The following is a 17,105-nucleotide window of genomic DNA, read 5'->3' on the forward strand; positions in this document are numbered from 1 at the left end:
TAAATGACATTGTGCTTTTAATTTTAAATTTCATTTGTTTGTTGTTAGTATATAGGAAAGCAACTGGCTTTGGTAGATTAACTTTGCATCCGACAACCCTATTATAATTCCTTTTACTTTCAGGTTTTGTTTTGTTTTTTTTATTCTTTCAGATTTTTCTGCATGGACAATCATTTTATAAATGAACAAAGGCATTTTATTTCTTCTTTTCAATCTGTATACCTTTCATTTTATCTTCTTATCTTATTGTATTAGCTAGGGTTTTAAGTATGATATTGAAAAGGAGTGGTAAGAGGGGACACCTTTACCTTGTTTTTTATCTTAGCAAGAAAGGTTTTAGTTTCTGCTTACAAGTGTTTTGTAGATTCAAAAAAAAAATCAAGTTGAGGAAGTTCTCTATTCCTAGTGTGTGGGAGTTTTTATCATGAATAGATGTTGGATTTTGTCAAATGCTTTCTCCACAATTCTATTGACATGATCATGTGATACTTTTCTTTAGTCTTTGATGTGATGGATTACATTAACTGATTTTTGAATATTGGATCAGCCTTGCATCTCTGGAATAAACCCTACTTAGAGCAATTGGTCATGTTGTATAATTCTCTGCTCCATTCAATTTGCAAATACTTAAACTTCTTGTGTCCCTATTTAAGAGGGTTATTTTTAGTTCTCCTTTATTGTACTCTTTTTTTTTCTATTTTTTTTTTATTAAATTAATTTATTTATTTTCAGAAAAACAGTATTCATTATTTTTTCACCACACCCAGTGCTCCATGCAAACCGTGCCCTCTATAATACCCACCACCTGGTACCCCAACCTCCCACCCCCCCAACTGCAAACCCCTCAGATTGTTTTTCAGAGTCCATAGTCTCTCATGATTCACCTCCCCTTCCAATTTACCCCAACTCCCTTCTCCTCTCTAACACCCCTTGTCCTCCATGATATTTGTTATGCTCCACAAATAAGTGAAACCATATGATAATTGACTCTCTCTGCTTGACTTATTTCACTCAGCATAATCTCTTCCAGTCCTGTCCATGTTGCTACAAAAGTTGGGTATTTACCCTTTCTGATGGAGGCATAATACTCCATAGTGTATATGGACCACATCTTCCTTATCCATTCGTCCATTGAAGGGCATCTTGGTTCTTTCCATAGTTTGACGACTGTGGCCATTGCTGCTATAAACATTGGGGTACAGATGGCCCTTCTTTTCACGATATCTGTATCTTTGGGGTAAATACCCAGGAGTGCAATTGCAGGGTCATAGGGAAGTTCTATTTTTCATTTCTTGAGGAATCTCCACACTGTTCTCCAAAGAGGCTGCACCAACTTGTACTCTTTTTATTTGGTTTGGTACCAGGATAATACTGGCTTTCCAAAATGAATTAAAAAATATTTGCTCTTTTATTTATAGGTTCTTAAGGGGAAATTTTAGATTATTGATTTAACTAAACAGTGTTGTTTAGTTTTCAAGTATTTGGAAATTTTCTTGTTGCCTTTACTGATTTCTGTCTGACCCCATTGTTTATGGAAACACACTTTGTGTAATCTCAGTTCTTTCAAATTTGTTTAGGTTTCTTTTATACCCCAGGATACAATCTATCTTAGTATATGTTTCACAGGTACTTCAAAAGAGTATGTTTTCTACTATTGTTGAGTGGAGTGTTCTATCAATGTCTCTCTCTTTTTTTTAATTTGACACAGAGAGAGGGATCACAAGTAGGCAGAGGGACAGACAGAGAGGGGGGGGGGAGCAGGCTTCCCCCCGAGCAGAAGCCCGATGTGGGGCTCGATCCCAGGACCCGGAGATCTTGACCTGAGCCAAAGGCAGAGGCTTAACCTACTGAGCCACCCAGGTGCCCCTCTATCAATGTCTCTTAGATCTTGTTGGTTGATGGTCTTATTAAGTCCTTCTGTATCCTTCTCGGTTTTCTAACTAGTTGTTCTATCAATTGCTGAGAGAAGAGCCTTGAAGTCTTCAACTATAAGTATAAAGTTGTCTATTTTTCCTTGTAGTTCTATCAATTTTTTCTCAGATATTTTGGAGCTCTGACATTTGTGCATGTGTTTTTTTCTTTTTAATACACAAACTGAAGAGAGACTTAGTTCAAAAAAGAACATGAACTTTGTCCCATGAAGTGACAAGCTAACATGACTGTGTCAGGCACCTGAGAAGGACAAGCATTGAAAGTACAAAGGGCAAGTTCTTACTTCACTGGACAAATCATCACTCACCAGACACCTCTCAAAATTGCTATTTTTGACTGAAATCTCTGAAATGAATGTATCTCTTAAAATAGAAGTCTCTAAATTCTCCACTGCTATTTATTATAATGATTATCTTGAAATGGAGTCAGTCCCAAGGTTCTTAATAATGGCTCCCAAAAATGAGTTTATAAACGTGAACTGATTTACTCAAATCAGGCTTGGCAATTTCCCTTTTCCAAATAAGGATACTGGTGCCCAGAACATTTAAATAATTGGCCAGAGGTCACCCCAGTGTGGCTGAGTCCAAACCAGGAGCCTGTTTCTTCTATCCAAGCAGTTCCTGCTTTTTGGTTCTGAGTCATGCTGAAGACCGCACTTGGAAAGTTTGGGTGACTACTTTGCGCTAGGCTTCAAGGGGGATAGAGGACCAGAAGACAGGGGTTTTGATTTCTAGCAGCTCATGATCTTAAAGCCTCAAGTGCTACCATTTAAACACTCATTGAATTCTTGACTGCTCACAGTATCTTGTTGTCTTCACCTTCTCTCATTTCAGCAGAGAAGGTAACAGTGAAAAGATGGATTGTCTTTCGAAGGTGTTGATTAATGACTTGGTGAATGTCATGAAGTGAATAAACCACCCATATCTCACACTAGATTGATAAGAAATGACAGGTTGTTTTAAATAGTCAATCCTTCTAGGTCACTTAAAATATCATTTGATTTACAAAGCTAAATGTACCATAGGTTTGGGGGAAAAGGTACATTAGCTTTTCAAAAGCCTTTAACCCTCTGCCTCCAATGTCAGAGTTTAAGGAAGCACGGTCTTGCCAAGGATGTGAGACACCCCTTGGATCACTGCTTACCTTACTTTTTCAACAGGTGTTTTGCTTGGCATATGATCCTCCCTGCAGAAAACATCTGGTCCTACAGGTCCTTACATAACCTTTCCCTCAATGCAAATCCTGTCCCTGCCATTTTATGCCGTGGCTCTTGCAGTCCATTATTTATTTAAATCTTTCATTTCCTTTGAGGGTCAGAGCCAAGCCACAGCTGCTATGAAGACCTCCTGTTCCAATCCAGCCTGGGGGGATTTCCTCACCTTCAGTACAGAATATAGCTATGTGTACCTCTTGCTCAAAAACATAGGAAGAGCAGAGCATAATGGTTAATACTTCACACTCCTTACATAGGCATGTGGATTTAAGTTCCCCACTGTCTGGGGAAGTTCTTTCTTTCTTTTATTTTTTTTAAGATTTTATTTATTTATTTGGCAGAGAGAGAGAGGGAGCACAAGTGGGGGGGGGCAGCAGAGGGAGTGGGAGAAGCAGACTCCCCGTTGAGTAGGGAGCCCAATGAGGAACTCAATCCCAGGACCCTGAGATCATGAGCTGAGCCGAAAGCAGAAGCTTAACCATCTGAGCCACCCAGGCGCCCCTCTGGGGAAGTTCTTCAGCTGAGCCTCAGTTTCTTCATCTGAAAATGGGGTTCAAACCTCATAGGTTAAGTCAATTCTTATTAAAGTGCTTGAACAACCCAAATGCCCATCAAAAGATGAATGGACAAAAAAATGTCATAGATACATACAATGGAATATTATTCAGCTTTTAAGAAGAACAAAATTGTCACATGCAACAATATGAATGAACTTTGAGACATTATGTTAAGTGAAAGAAATGAGACACAAAATGACAAATGTTGTGTGATTCCACTTACATGAGGTAGTTAGATAGTTCAATACATAAAGACAGAATATAGAATAGTAGTTACCAAGAGCTAGAGGAAGGAGAGAAAGGGGAGTTATTGTTTATTGGATACAGAATTTCAGTTTGGGATGAATGAGAAAGTTCCAGCAATGGATAGTGGTGATGGCTGCACAGCAAAGTAAAACATACTTTATACCACTGAACCATACACTTAAAAATGATTAAAATGGCAAGTTGTAACAACAAAAAAAAAGTCTAAAGGTGGGACGCTTGAGTGGCTTAGTTGGTTAAGCACCAGGCTTCAGCTCAGACCATGATCCTGGGTCCTGGGATTGAGCCCCCTGTTGGGCTCCCTGCTGAGAGGAGAGTCTGCTTCTCCTTCTCCCTCTGCTCCTCTCTACCTCCTCCCCCTGCTTGTGCTGTCTTACTCTCTCTCTCAAATAAATAAAATTTTATCTTTTTAAAAAGTGAAAAAGTACATCATGCCACAATTAAATTTTATTTATTTATTTATTTTTAAAGAAGTAAGGTCTGCTGGAGAGAGCCGGCTGGCTGACTTGAAAGGGCTCACCTTTTGTCACCTGCATGACAAAAGAGTGATTTAAAAATGGATTACGCCAAACAAAAAAAAGACAATTGTCATATAGTTTCACTTGTAGGTGGAATATAAGGAATAAGGCAGAGGATCATAGGGGAAGGGAGGGAAAACTGGTGGGAAGAAATCAATAGGGAGACAAACCATAAGTGACTCTTGACTCTGGGAAACAAATGGAAGGTTGCAGAAAGAGAGTTGGGCGGGGAGATGGGGTGATTGACATTAAGGAGGGCACATGGTGTGATGAGCACTGTGTGTTATACGTAGCAAATGAATCATTGAACACTATATCAAAAACTAATGATGTACTACTGTATGTTGGCTAATTGAATTTAAATTTTTAAAAATCTAAAAAAGTAAACATAAAAATAAAAATGGGTGATATTGAGAAGGGCAAGAAGAGTTTTGTTTAGAAGTATGCCCAGTGCCATACCGTGGAAAAGGAAGGCAGGCACAAGACTGGGCCAAATCTCCACGGTTTACTTGGGTGAAAGATAGGCCAGGTCCCCCTAAAAATTATTTTTTAAGTGAAAAAGTTCTTCAGAAAAATTTAGACAATATCCATGTGGCAGCTGGGTGGCTCAGTCCGATTAAGTGTCCAACTCTTGGTTTTGGCTCAGGTCATGATATCAGGGTCCTGGGATCAAGCCCCATGTTAGGCTCCACTCTCAGCAGGGAGTCGGCTTGAGGATTCTCTCTTCCTCGCCCTCTGCCGCTCCCCCTGCCTCGCTCTCTCTCTCAAGTGAATAAATAAATCTTAAAAAGATTTTAAGAAGGAGAAGTATGAGAAGAAGGAGGAGGAAGTGGAGGAGGAGGTGGTGGAGGAGAATAAGAAGGGATCCTAAGGAGCTAGAGTGAAGGTCTGGAGAAATAAAACAAGGAGGAGAATAAAAAAGCCAAGAACAACAAAAGAAAACAACCAAATTCCATAGCGCGTTATTCCTTTGGCGACCAGTGTGGGTAACTGGTGCTCTATCCTGCCAGCATGTATTATTACTTTAATATGTTGACTTGGCTGAAGGAAGAAATGGTTTTAAGTTTCTTACCATAGTGCCTCTTACTTCACAGTTTGGGAAACCAATGTGAATGTACTGCCAGCTACTGCCTGTGTGTGTCCCAACTACATGCTCAGATACCAGAGAAATAACAACAGGGTAGATCTAAAAGATCTAGTGAACCCATTTGAACTAGAGCTCCTTTTATCACTTGGCCTCCCTACCACCCCATTTTAACTTCAGGTCCCTTGATACAGTATCAACACAGAGCCATGGCCCCTATATTCAACTGTTCTTGAAAAGTCTGACAATTCCCTTTTGCCAGTGCATGAGCACAGTGATAAGCAGCTTTAGATCCCTTTGGAGAAGGATCAAGGGAATGTTTACCATAAATACTTGTAGTAACATTGCATTGTCTTTCCTCAAAGGGATCTATCTCTTCTTCAGTGAGTGGGCTTTGGGTCTGTGAAGTGACATTTAGAAACTGGGTGCAAGAATCTTTCTCTCTGAAAGAAATGCTGGTGAAGGTTTCTGTTCACCAGTTCTCGATTCTTTCCATTTTATTATACAGGTCAAATAACATTCTGGTTGACTTTCCGTCTCCCCTCTAGGAACACCATGACTTATTAGCTGAGAGTCAAAGCATACCAAATACTACTATAGCCTTGCTGCCTAATATGGCGTATGCCCCCTTTATTCTAACAGTTAAGAGCTGCCATTGGTCTCTGCCATTCCAGAATCTTACTATTGCCTTGATATTAGGAATCTTAATCCCATGGTAAATCTTCTGTCAATCCCAGCCTGTACAAGATAGTTACCACAGAGTTTGCCAAATTAACTGGTGCTCCTTAGCAATGCTTTCCTCCTTGCTTTAGTGAAAGAAGTGTTCTTTGGGTCCTCCTAGGGAATACTGTCCAGTGCCGGTTTCTCTGATCACAAATAATAAATTCATTCTAATATTTTTACCTCCCTGAATCTTCGGATGCCTTCCTCAATTCCATGCCAAGGCCATTCTAGCATCTCCACCTAGTTATCCTAGGCTATCATGGTATCAAAGCTTCAAAGAGCCTTCCCAGCAGCAGGTTGGATGGGATCCTGGTGTCCTTTGCCAGAATTCTCAGCTCCAAGTCATGAAGGATGGCCCCAATAATAATAAGCTATAATCCACCCAGTTTCCTAACCCTGCTTCCGCATCACCATTCCCAATGCAGTATTCTCAAGATCCCTACACATGTGTGTCCTCCAGATTCTTGAAATATTCTTATTAACAAGGTCCTGCAATAATTTTGGTACCTAAGCCCCTTCCTCCCAGAACGAGTATGGTATTTCTGCTCTGGGGGCTATGTTGTATTCTTACTGTAGCTGACAGGTTTGTTTGTTTGTTTAAGATTTTATTTATTTATTTGACAGACAGAGATCTCAAGTAGGCAGAGAGGCAGGCAGAAAGAGCGGGAGAAGCAGGCTGCCGAGCAGTGAGCCCGATGCGGGGCTCGATCCCAGGATCCTGGGATCATGACCTGAGCGGAAGGTAGAGGCCTCGACCCACTGAGCCACCCAGGTGCTCCCGTAGTCGTCAGTTTGAGGAAGAAAAGTACAATCTTGAGAAAAACCCGCCTCACATAAGACCCTTCAAATGTCCCCAGACAGAGGGAAGTTGCTCTCTTCTATAAAGGTCAAGAGCTAGTGGATAGAGAGCTGGTACCAGTTGCCAGTATGGAAAAAGGCAGTCCAGTTCATTTACTTTGGATCTGTGAGAAGCTGGTTCTATTCTAATGGACTGACATTGGCGGTGACACCCTATATTCTTTCTGGTAGGGTTTGCACCATTTAGAAAGTTAGTAAAAGTATGTAAAATCCTGGGCTGCCTGGCTGACTCTGTCAGTGAAATGTGTGACTATTGATTTTGGGGGGTTGTGAATTTGAGCCCCATGTTGGGTGTAGAGATTACCTAAAAAGTCAAGTCTTAGGGGAAAAGAAAGACTATAAAATCCTAACAGAAGAACGAAGTACAAATATGTAATCAAGCTTATTAAATACTCCACAAAGAGGAGGATACGAAACTGATAGGACTAAGTATACCTCCGAGCAGAGTTAACAACAGGTCACATTTTATTCAGATTTGGTGTAGCCTAGAGTCAGGACACAACAGAGGGAGACAAGGAAAAGGCCTTGGGCAAGTAGAGGAGCTTGGATGCATTTTTTAAAATTTTGGTTAAAGGAAAAATAACCTTGGAAATGGATGTTCAGTGCTCTTCATTGAAATTATAGTCAAAGCTTCCTTGTCTCCACTGTAGTACTTCTAAAAGTGATTCCTCTGAATAAGCCCTCCAACCTGTGGTGATTTCCAACCACAGGCAGACATTGTGATTGAAGGTGTCTATGTATGTAAACAGGTGAGCAGCTGTGAATAAAATTTAGTGAATTTAGAATTCTGTGTCTACGGTGATTTTTTGAAATCTTCTTATTTGAAATCTAGCTTAAGGAAGAAAAAAAAAAACCATTGGTAGTTTAATTGAAAACATTCAGGACTGAGGAATTTGTGGAATTTGCCCTAAAACATTCTTTTCAATAATTTAGTTGTACTGCAAGCAGTTTAAGCAAAACTATTTGGACTTAGTGTTTTAGGAAGTTATGCCCTCCACAGAGAAGAATCTGGTCATTGTGATGCCATCTTAGCCATTTTCCTGATGAGAGAGAATCAATTACTGCTTGACCCAGGGGGAGAACTTACCCAGGTAGTTAAATTCTTTGCTCGCAGTAGGAATGGGGTGAAATAACATTTACGTTAAGAAATTTGGAACAAAGAGGGGAGCTGATGCAATATCTGGGACAAAGGTGAGCCTAAGATTCAGAGAAAAGACCTAACTGTTTATACATAGTAAGGGAGCAATCTTGCCTATGGGAAAGGAGGGAACAGTCTGACACAACAGACGTATCAAAAATGCTTAATCTGGTCTCTGATACAAAGTAAACATTGTCTTTTCCAGAAATAAAGGCAGAGCTTGAGAACAGCTTTTCCTCCACACTTTCTGTCCTATTCTTAACTGGAATAGAATTTGATTACTGTCCACAACTTATTTGTTTTATATTTATGATTTTTTTTTAAAGGGGCGTGCCTGACTAACTCATTTTGAGGAGCATGTGACTCAAACTCAGGGTTGGGAATTCGAGCCCTATGTTGGGTGGAGAGATTACTTAAATAAACACACTTAAAAATAAATAAATATTAAAAAGCCACGGAGTTTTAAAATTCATCAAAATACAACCAGTCTTACACTTTATCTATTTCTTTCACCCCTGACCACAGATGTACATATCAATTTAGATACAATTTTAAGTGTTAATCCTTTTACTAAAAAATCATAAGCATCTTCTCTAAGTTACTACAGTCTCGTAAATAATATGCTTACAAAATTAAGTTTACTGGTGGTTTCCCTTATAAAAGATGCTACTTTGTCATTCTAAGAAATTTACAATTCAGAAAAGTCAAAAATTAGAAGGAAAAAAGCACCTATAGTCTCACCACATATAAATTCACTCACTATCTGTGTTTTGGAATCATTATTACAATATTTAATCATTGAGTAATTTTTAATTTTTTTTCAGTGTCTACAATTTTATTTTAACATAATCTAAACAGATATCATTTAGAAAATACCAAGAAAATTTTATGTGTAAGGGCTGATGTTACTGGGGTGCGTGGGTGACTCAGTGGATTAAGCCTCTGCCTTCAGCTCAGGTCATGATCTCAGGATTCTGGGATCCAGCCCCACCAGGCTCTCTCTCTCTCTGTCAAATAAATAAAATCTTTTTTTTAAAAAGTTGATATTATTGCATTTGGGTAAAGCTGGCATGTTTTTGCTACTAGCATAGTTCAGGAAACATCTCGGAGGAAACCTAATATATTGGAATAGGTGTTGTGGCATTTAGCCCCAACAGTTTGGTAGCTCTGGCGGACAACTAAAATAGTCAATGTTTGGTATTAGATGTAAAGCTTCATCTGTTACTCTGCAACCTTTAAGACTTCTTATGCATCTTATATCTAAATTCTTTTTTTAAACGATTTTATTTATTTGACAGACAGAGATCACAAGTAGGCAGAGAGGCAGACAGAGAGAGAGGAGGAAGCAGGCTCCCCGCCAAGCAGAGAGCCGGATGCAGAACTCGAACCCAGGACCCTGTGATCATGACCTGAGCCAAAGGCAGAGGCCCAACCCACTGAGCCACGCAGGCGGCCTCTTATATCTAAATTCTTAAGCAGTCTGTCATCTCATAAATCCAAGTCTTCTGGAAGAGTCTGTAGTGCCAGACTTGCAAACAGTATCAGTCTCTAGCTCATCAAAACGCGGTTTGATGCCTCTTCAACAGCCTTTGATATGTATCCCTAATCTGTAGGATCTAAATGTGAAAATTGTTCCTCCAACATTTGCGATTACAGATTGTGGAAGATTTTTGCTTTCACTGATTTCTCGGATCCACTCTTTTACCAGATTATTTAATTTTCCCCAAATTAAAATCCTGCGCTGCAGTTCGCCTTCCTCTTCAAAAACCCCAAAGGGTTGCAGAGTCTCAGTTGGTATCTGTGTTAGTAGGCAGTTTCCTTGGGGGCTGCTAAGCTGATCCGAGAGGGAAGGTCATAGTGCTTCTGCGGCTTCTGTGTTTGCTGTGATCACTGCTCTTTAACTGGAAGCAGCAAGGAGTCCTCAGCGGGCATCGCCCAGTCACTTCCCCGCCCCCTGCGCCAGGCCCTCCAGCGGCTGATCCATTGAGGCTGGTGGGTGGAGGCGGGGCGCCGAGGGCCACAACCCTGAGCCCAACCCCCTTCCCTCCCTCGCACCCCACCTCCCGCCCCACCACCGCTCCCGCAGCTTTCAGCCCTTCTCCTCCTTCCCCTTCGTCCTAACGTGGACCCGGGAGGTTTTTTGTTTTGTTTTGTTTTGTATATATTTGTATATTTATATATAATTATGTATATATTTCATTATAATAGATGATTGTGTTGAGATTCCTGGAGGGAAGTAGGGGCTGAAGGGGGTGGTAGAATTGGTTTGTGATGGTGTTTAGTGCTGCTCTAAAATCTTTCTCCGTGGAAGCGAATGGTAGAATTCTATTTCTCCACCCTCTTGAAGTCAACCGTAACTTTACCTAATGGGATAGGAGCAGGAATGGCGTGTGTCTGTTGCAAGGAAGCCGGAACACTGAAAATTTGCTGGGCTTCTTTCCTCCTGCGTGATGTGGAAAGTACCAGACGGTGGAAGTTGCATCAGCCTGAGTCTTTGCGTAAGGAGGAGGCAGAACAGAAAGAGCAGGAACCTCGAAAAGGTGGTTAAAGAAAGTTTAATGAGATTACTAGGAACAACGGTGTGACAAGATATAGGGAAACTGTAAAAGCTAGAGGCACACCACAGGGCTGGCTACAGGAGGACAGTACTGTGCACTGGAGAGGGCAAGAAGAGGAGGGGATGGCTGAAACCAGTGAGAGTACAGTAGGGGGAGAGAGCTGTGGCCTTTGGTGTCCGAATGCATGAGCTGTCACCTCGCCAGGAGGTGATCAAGGGAATCAACCCAACAGTGTTTCTCTGCCCTCCCATTTTCCAGTCTCCTGCCTGTCCTTCCCATTGGCCAAACCCAGCTGGAAACCTGGTTAATGCTGTGGAGAAAAGTTGTGATCTGAGGGCACAGAGCAGAGTGTGAAAAGATGGTGAATGGGTCTGAAAGAGCAAACGAAGGCTCTGTTCCCAGTCAACCCTCCCTCCTTTTTCCCCTCAGTGTCCACTAGGATTCCTTTTTTTTTTTCCTTCCAGGTGAAAAATTCTTTTCCCAGCAAACAGGTTACACACCCAAACTCCCATCAGCTGATATAGCCTCCCCAGGTGTTATCAATTAAGTCATTTCCACACCTGAAACCTAAGGCATTAACCACCACCAGTGCTCTCCACTGTGGATCTTTTATTTATTTATGTAATTAATTAATTAATTTTTAAAAGATTTTATTTATTTATTTGACAGGCAGAGATCACAAGTAGGCAGAGAGGCAGGCAGAGAGAGAGGAAGAAGCAGGCTCCCTGCTGAGCAGAGAGCCCGATGCAGGGCTTGATCCCAGGACCCTTAGAACATGGCCTGAGCTGAAAGCAGAGGCTTAACCCACTGAGCCACCCAGGCACCCCTCCACTGTGGATCTTTTAAAAAGAAGAGAGATAGTCAATTAGTGTAAAATACTGTTGCCACTGTCTAACATGGACAATACCCAGCACAGTATGGCCCTCTGGCCCCTTAACATCCATGTGTTTCATTAACTTGTGTGCTTTGATGATTAAACAATTGGAGCTCCCTGGAAGAAAATGGTTTGCAGGTGAAAATGGGGCCAAGAAAGAATTGGATACAGAATGACAAACCAGGAGCTTCTGAGCTGAGTTGTCTTTATCATCAGGATCTAATTATAAAGGCCACAGTCCTGATCAGCAAACTGTAGCCCATCTTTAGAGGGACATAGGATCCAGAGAAGGGACTTAAGTAAAAAGGAGGTGAGGTGGTGGTTAACAGGCTACCAAGCTGGTCTTCAGGGTGGGGGTAGGGAATACTAATTCTATCTGGTAACAGCCAAGAAGTTCGAGGAGACAAGCCTCTTCTAGGAGGGTTAGATAGACAGGAAGCAGCCCAATGCTCCTGCAACACATTGTCATTCCATAAATATTGAGCATTATTTTGGGTCGTGTATCATCTTGAAAACTGGAGGTATGTTTAAAAAATAGGGAAGAAAATCCTTGTCTTTATGGAGCTTAGGTAGAAATGAGGAAGGCAGAAGTCAGATATACTCATTCAAATGGTTCATTCATTAATAATACAGAAAACATGCCATGGAGAACTCTGTGACAATATCCAAGTGCACGCCGGGGCCCTACCTAGTCCGGAGAGTAGGGAAAGACCTTTCAGGGAGATGATTGTATCTGAATGTGTCCCAAGATCATTATCGGCCAGTTGTGAGAGCACTGGACCATTTCCAGACACCACCCCATCTTGGTGAAAGGCCTCCCCATAACTAACCCACAAGCCTTGACTCTGCCAAGCTGCAGGCCTGCACAGCACAGAGCCAGGTAGAAGACTGACCCTGGAAGAATCCAGAAGAGACATAGCTGGGAATGGTTACATGCGGTGGCTCCAATTCCATTTCCTCCATGAGTCTAATATTTTACTCTGTGTGTGTGGCGGTGGGGGGTGGGGTGGTAGAGGGACACTTTTCTGTCTCTGTCTCCACTGCTATTTCCTTGTTTGCTCCAATGTTGGGTCTGTAAACCATTAAAAGTGAATCTTGGGTACTTGAGGTAAATGCTAAACTTTCCCAGGTCATTCCTGCTTCTTCTTTCTCTTTGTGGTTCCTGTGTCTGCTCAGATTTCATTCATTTTGTGTGGTGGCTCAGAACTCTGAAGCCCTATGAACCTAAGTCCCAGTTCTGGCTTCCCCGGTCACCAGCAGTGAGACCTGAGGCAAGTTCCTTTCTGTCCCTTAGCTTCAATTCCCCTGGCTATAAACAGAGGCTAATAAAAAAATCTCCCTCACAAGGCTAGTGTGGGAACAGAATGGGATATGCCACTGTAAATGGGATCTCTAGTTGTTATTCAGTTTTTCCACTCAGACCTGACAGCAAAATCTAGATCCCAAACTTTGCCACTCATCCTCCACCAGGACACTGACTGCAGTTACTCTCAGAGCTGCTTCCCATAAACACCTCATCCAGTGCTGGGCTGTAGGATCCCATGACAGGTTTGACCATGAAGTCCACACCCCTGGAGATATCAGGCAGCTCCTCCTCATCATTCTTCTCCTCTCCATTCCTTCTTACGCCTTAAATGGTTCCTAATATGGATATAGGTTTTTGTGTGGCTCTCCCCATATGTATGGAATAATTTTATGTAAACTCTTCTTAATTTAAAAGTCACACAAACATAATATCACACATTTCTATATCTGGAAAAAAAAAACAAAAAACAAAAACCCTAACAACTGAAATGGCATTAAGTTGCTTTGTACTAATGCTAATGTTTTCTATGGGTGTATGGGCCTGGATGGGAACGAAATGGTTCCCCAGCCTGGGACTAGATGATCTCCTGAGGTTCTTTTAGAGATATGAAAAGCAAACTAATGACAAAATAATGAGTTCTAGGCTACATGATGTGCAAGGTATGTGCCCAGGCTTTGTTGGTAGGGTCAAGATGTTCTTGGCCAGTATTTCAAGAAAAGAGAATGTAATGGTCTATAATTCTTTAATTATTATTTTTTAGGATTTATTTATTTATGCTAGTTTCTTTCTTGATCTCTGGATGTAACAGTAGAGCTCCTGCTTAGGCACACATATTTTTAATTGCGACACTGAATGCAATTTAACTTAACATTTTTCTAAACTTTTTTGGGGGAAGCAATTTATATTTATGGATGTTTCAAAGACAGTACAAAGATAAATTACATAGATAGCACAGGGATAAGTTACAAAGATAGTACATAGAATTCTTGTAGAGATATTTCTTGGAGATCCTGCTGGTTTGGTTCTGGACCCACTGCAATAAAGCAGATATCACAGTAAAGCAAGTCAAATGAATGTTTTGGTTTTCCAGGGCAGATTCAAGTTAGGTTTATACTACACTGCAGTTTGTTAAGTGTGCAATGCCATTATGTCTATAAAAAGAATGTACATACCTTAATTTAAATATACTCTATTGCTGAAAAATCCCAATGAGTCATCTGAGCCACCAGCAAGTTGTAATCTTTTTGCGGGTGGAGGGTCTTCCCTCGATGTTGGTGGCTGCTGACTGATGAGGGTGGTGGCTGCTGAATGGTAGGTGGGCTCTGGCAATTTCTTAAAATAAGACAGCAATGAAGTTTACAGCACCATTTGACTCTTCCTTTCACAAACAATTTCTCTGTAGCATGAGATGCTGTTTGATAACGCTTTACCCAAAATAGAACTTCTTTTAAAATTGGAGTCCGTCCTCTCAAACCCTGCTGCTGCTAAGTGTGTGTCATACTCTAAATCCTCTGTTGTCATTTCAACCATCTTCACACCATCTTCACTGGGAGTAGAGTCCAGCTCAGGAAACCACTCTCTTTGCTCATCCGTAAGAAGCAGCCCCTCGGCCGTGAAAGTGAAAGTTCGATCAGTAGATCGCAACCATCCACTCACATGTTCAGACTCCCTTGCTGCTTCTAGTCTTCTCGCTGTTTCCACCACATCTGCTGTTCCTGTCTCCACTGGAGTCCGGAGCCCACCAGGTCATCCATGAGGCTGGGATCAACTTCTTCCACACTCCTGTTCACGTTGATATTGTGACCTCTTCCTATGGATCATGAATGTTCTTAATGGCATGTAGAATGGTGAATCCTTTCCAGAAAGTATTCAATGGACTTTGCCCAGGTCCATCAGAGGAATCACTACCCATGGCAACTATAGTCTTTTGAAATGTATTTCTTACATAGTAAGACTTGAAAGTTGAAATTGCTCCTTGAACCACAGGCTATAGAATGAATGTTGTATTAGCAGACATTAATGACATTAATCTTGTTGTCCATCCCCATCAGACCTCTTGGGTGACAGGTGAGTTGTCAATGAGCAGCAATATTTTAAATGGATTTTTTTTTTTTTTTGAGCAGTAGTTCTCAACAGCAGACTTAAAATATTGGGTAAACTATGTTGTAAACAGAGGCTTTGTTGTTCCATTTATAAAGCACAGACAGAGTTTAGCATAATTCTTTTTTTTTTTAAGATTTTATTTATTTATTTGACAGAGAGAGATCACAAGTAGGCAGAGAGGCAGGCAGAGAGAGAGGAGGAAGCAGGCTCCCTGCTGAGCAGAGAGCCCGATGCGGGACTCAATCCCAGGACCCTGAGATCATGACCTGAGCCGAAGGCAGCGGCTTAACCCACTGAGCCACCCAGGCGCCCTAGCATAATTCTTAAGGGTCCTGGGTTTTCAGAATGGTTAAGTGAGCAGTGGCTTCAACTTCAAGTCACCAGCTCCATCAGCCTGTCCTTTGCAGCTTTGAAACAAGTCCTTGGCATCTCCTCTCTAGCAATGAAAGTCGTACGTGGCATCTTCTTCCAATAGTTTCATGTAGGTTGAAAATCTGTGGTTTAGTGTAGCCACCTTCATGACTTATCTAAGCTACATCTTCTGGATACCTTGCTGCAGCTTGTACTTTTATTTTATGAAGACGGCTTTTTTCCTTAAACTTCACGATCCAACCTCTCTTAGCTCCTGCAGCTTCCTCACCTCATTCAGCCTTCACAGAATTGAAGAGAGTTAGGGACTTGCTCTGGATTATGCTCTGGCTTAAGGGAATATTGCAGTTGGTTTGATCTTCTACACAGACTGCTGAAACTCTCTTCATATCAGTAATTAGCCTGTTTTGCTTTCTTATCATTCACTTGTTCACTGGAGTAGAACTTTCAACTTCCCTCAAGAACTTTCCCTTGGCATCCACAACTTGGCTGACTGGCTCAAGAGGTCTAGACTTTAGCCTGTCTCAGCTTTCGACATGGTTTCTACAATAAGCTTAGTCATTTCTAGCTTTTGGTTTAAAGAGAGAGGTGTGCGACTTTTCCCTTCCCTTGAACACTTAGAGACCATTGTAGGGTCTATGAACTGGCCTAATTTCAGTGTTATTGTGTCTCAGAGAATGGTGAGCCCCGAGGGGAGGGAGAGACCTGGGAGACTGGCGCATCAGTGGAGCCATCAGAACACACACAACATTCTCAATTACATTTGCTATCTTAATCGGACACAGTTTGTGGTACCCCCAAAATGGAGCACCAGAGTAACATCAAAGATCACTGATCACAGATCACCATGACAAACAGAATAGTGATGAAAAGTTTGAAGTAGCGTGAAAATCACCAGAATGTGACACAGAGACCAGGAGTGAACAAATGCTGCTGGGAAAATGCCGCCAGCAGATTTGCTCAACACAGTGTTGCCACAAGCCTTCAATGTGTAAAGAACACAGCCTCAGTGAAGTGCTATTAAGTGAGGTACACCCTGACAGCTTTCACGCAGCTTCCCTTAATATTGTTACATTGCATGTGAGCAGGTCCCTTCATCAAACCTGAGAAATTAACATTGGCACAGCACTATTAACTAAACTTCAGCCTTCATGGGAATTGCAAGCATTTCCCACGCATGCTTTTTTCTGCTCCAGTAAGTAGGCTTCAGTAGGGCCCTACGTTGCATTTAGTCACCATATCTCTTTTGTCTCCAACTGGGACAAACTTGCCTTGATTTTCATGCACTTGACACTTTCAAGGAGCACTAGCTGGATATTTTGTAAAATGTCCCTCAATTTGGTTTTGTCTGATGTTTCTAATGATCAGACGGTGGTTGCCAATGTTTTAGAATATCACAGAGATGAATGCCTTTCTCATTGTATCATATCAGGGACACACAGTATCAACATGTCCTAATCGTCTTACTCCTGCTGCTATAAACTTTGATTACTTTATTTGATTACTTGGTTAAGGTGATATCTGTCTGCCAGGTTTCTCTACTGTGATATTAGTAGGCTGTTGGTTTTTTCTCCTCTTTCCATACTCTATCCATTAGAAGTCATTTAC

The sequence above is a fragment of the Mustela nivalis genome, assembly GCF_964662115.1.
Source record: "Mustela nivalis genome assembly, chromosome: 10".
In the NCBI taxonomy this organism is placed as follows: Eukaryota; Metazoa; Chordata; class Mammalia; order Carnivora; family Mustelidae; genus Mustela; species Mustela nivalis.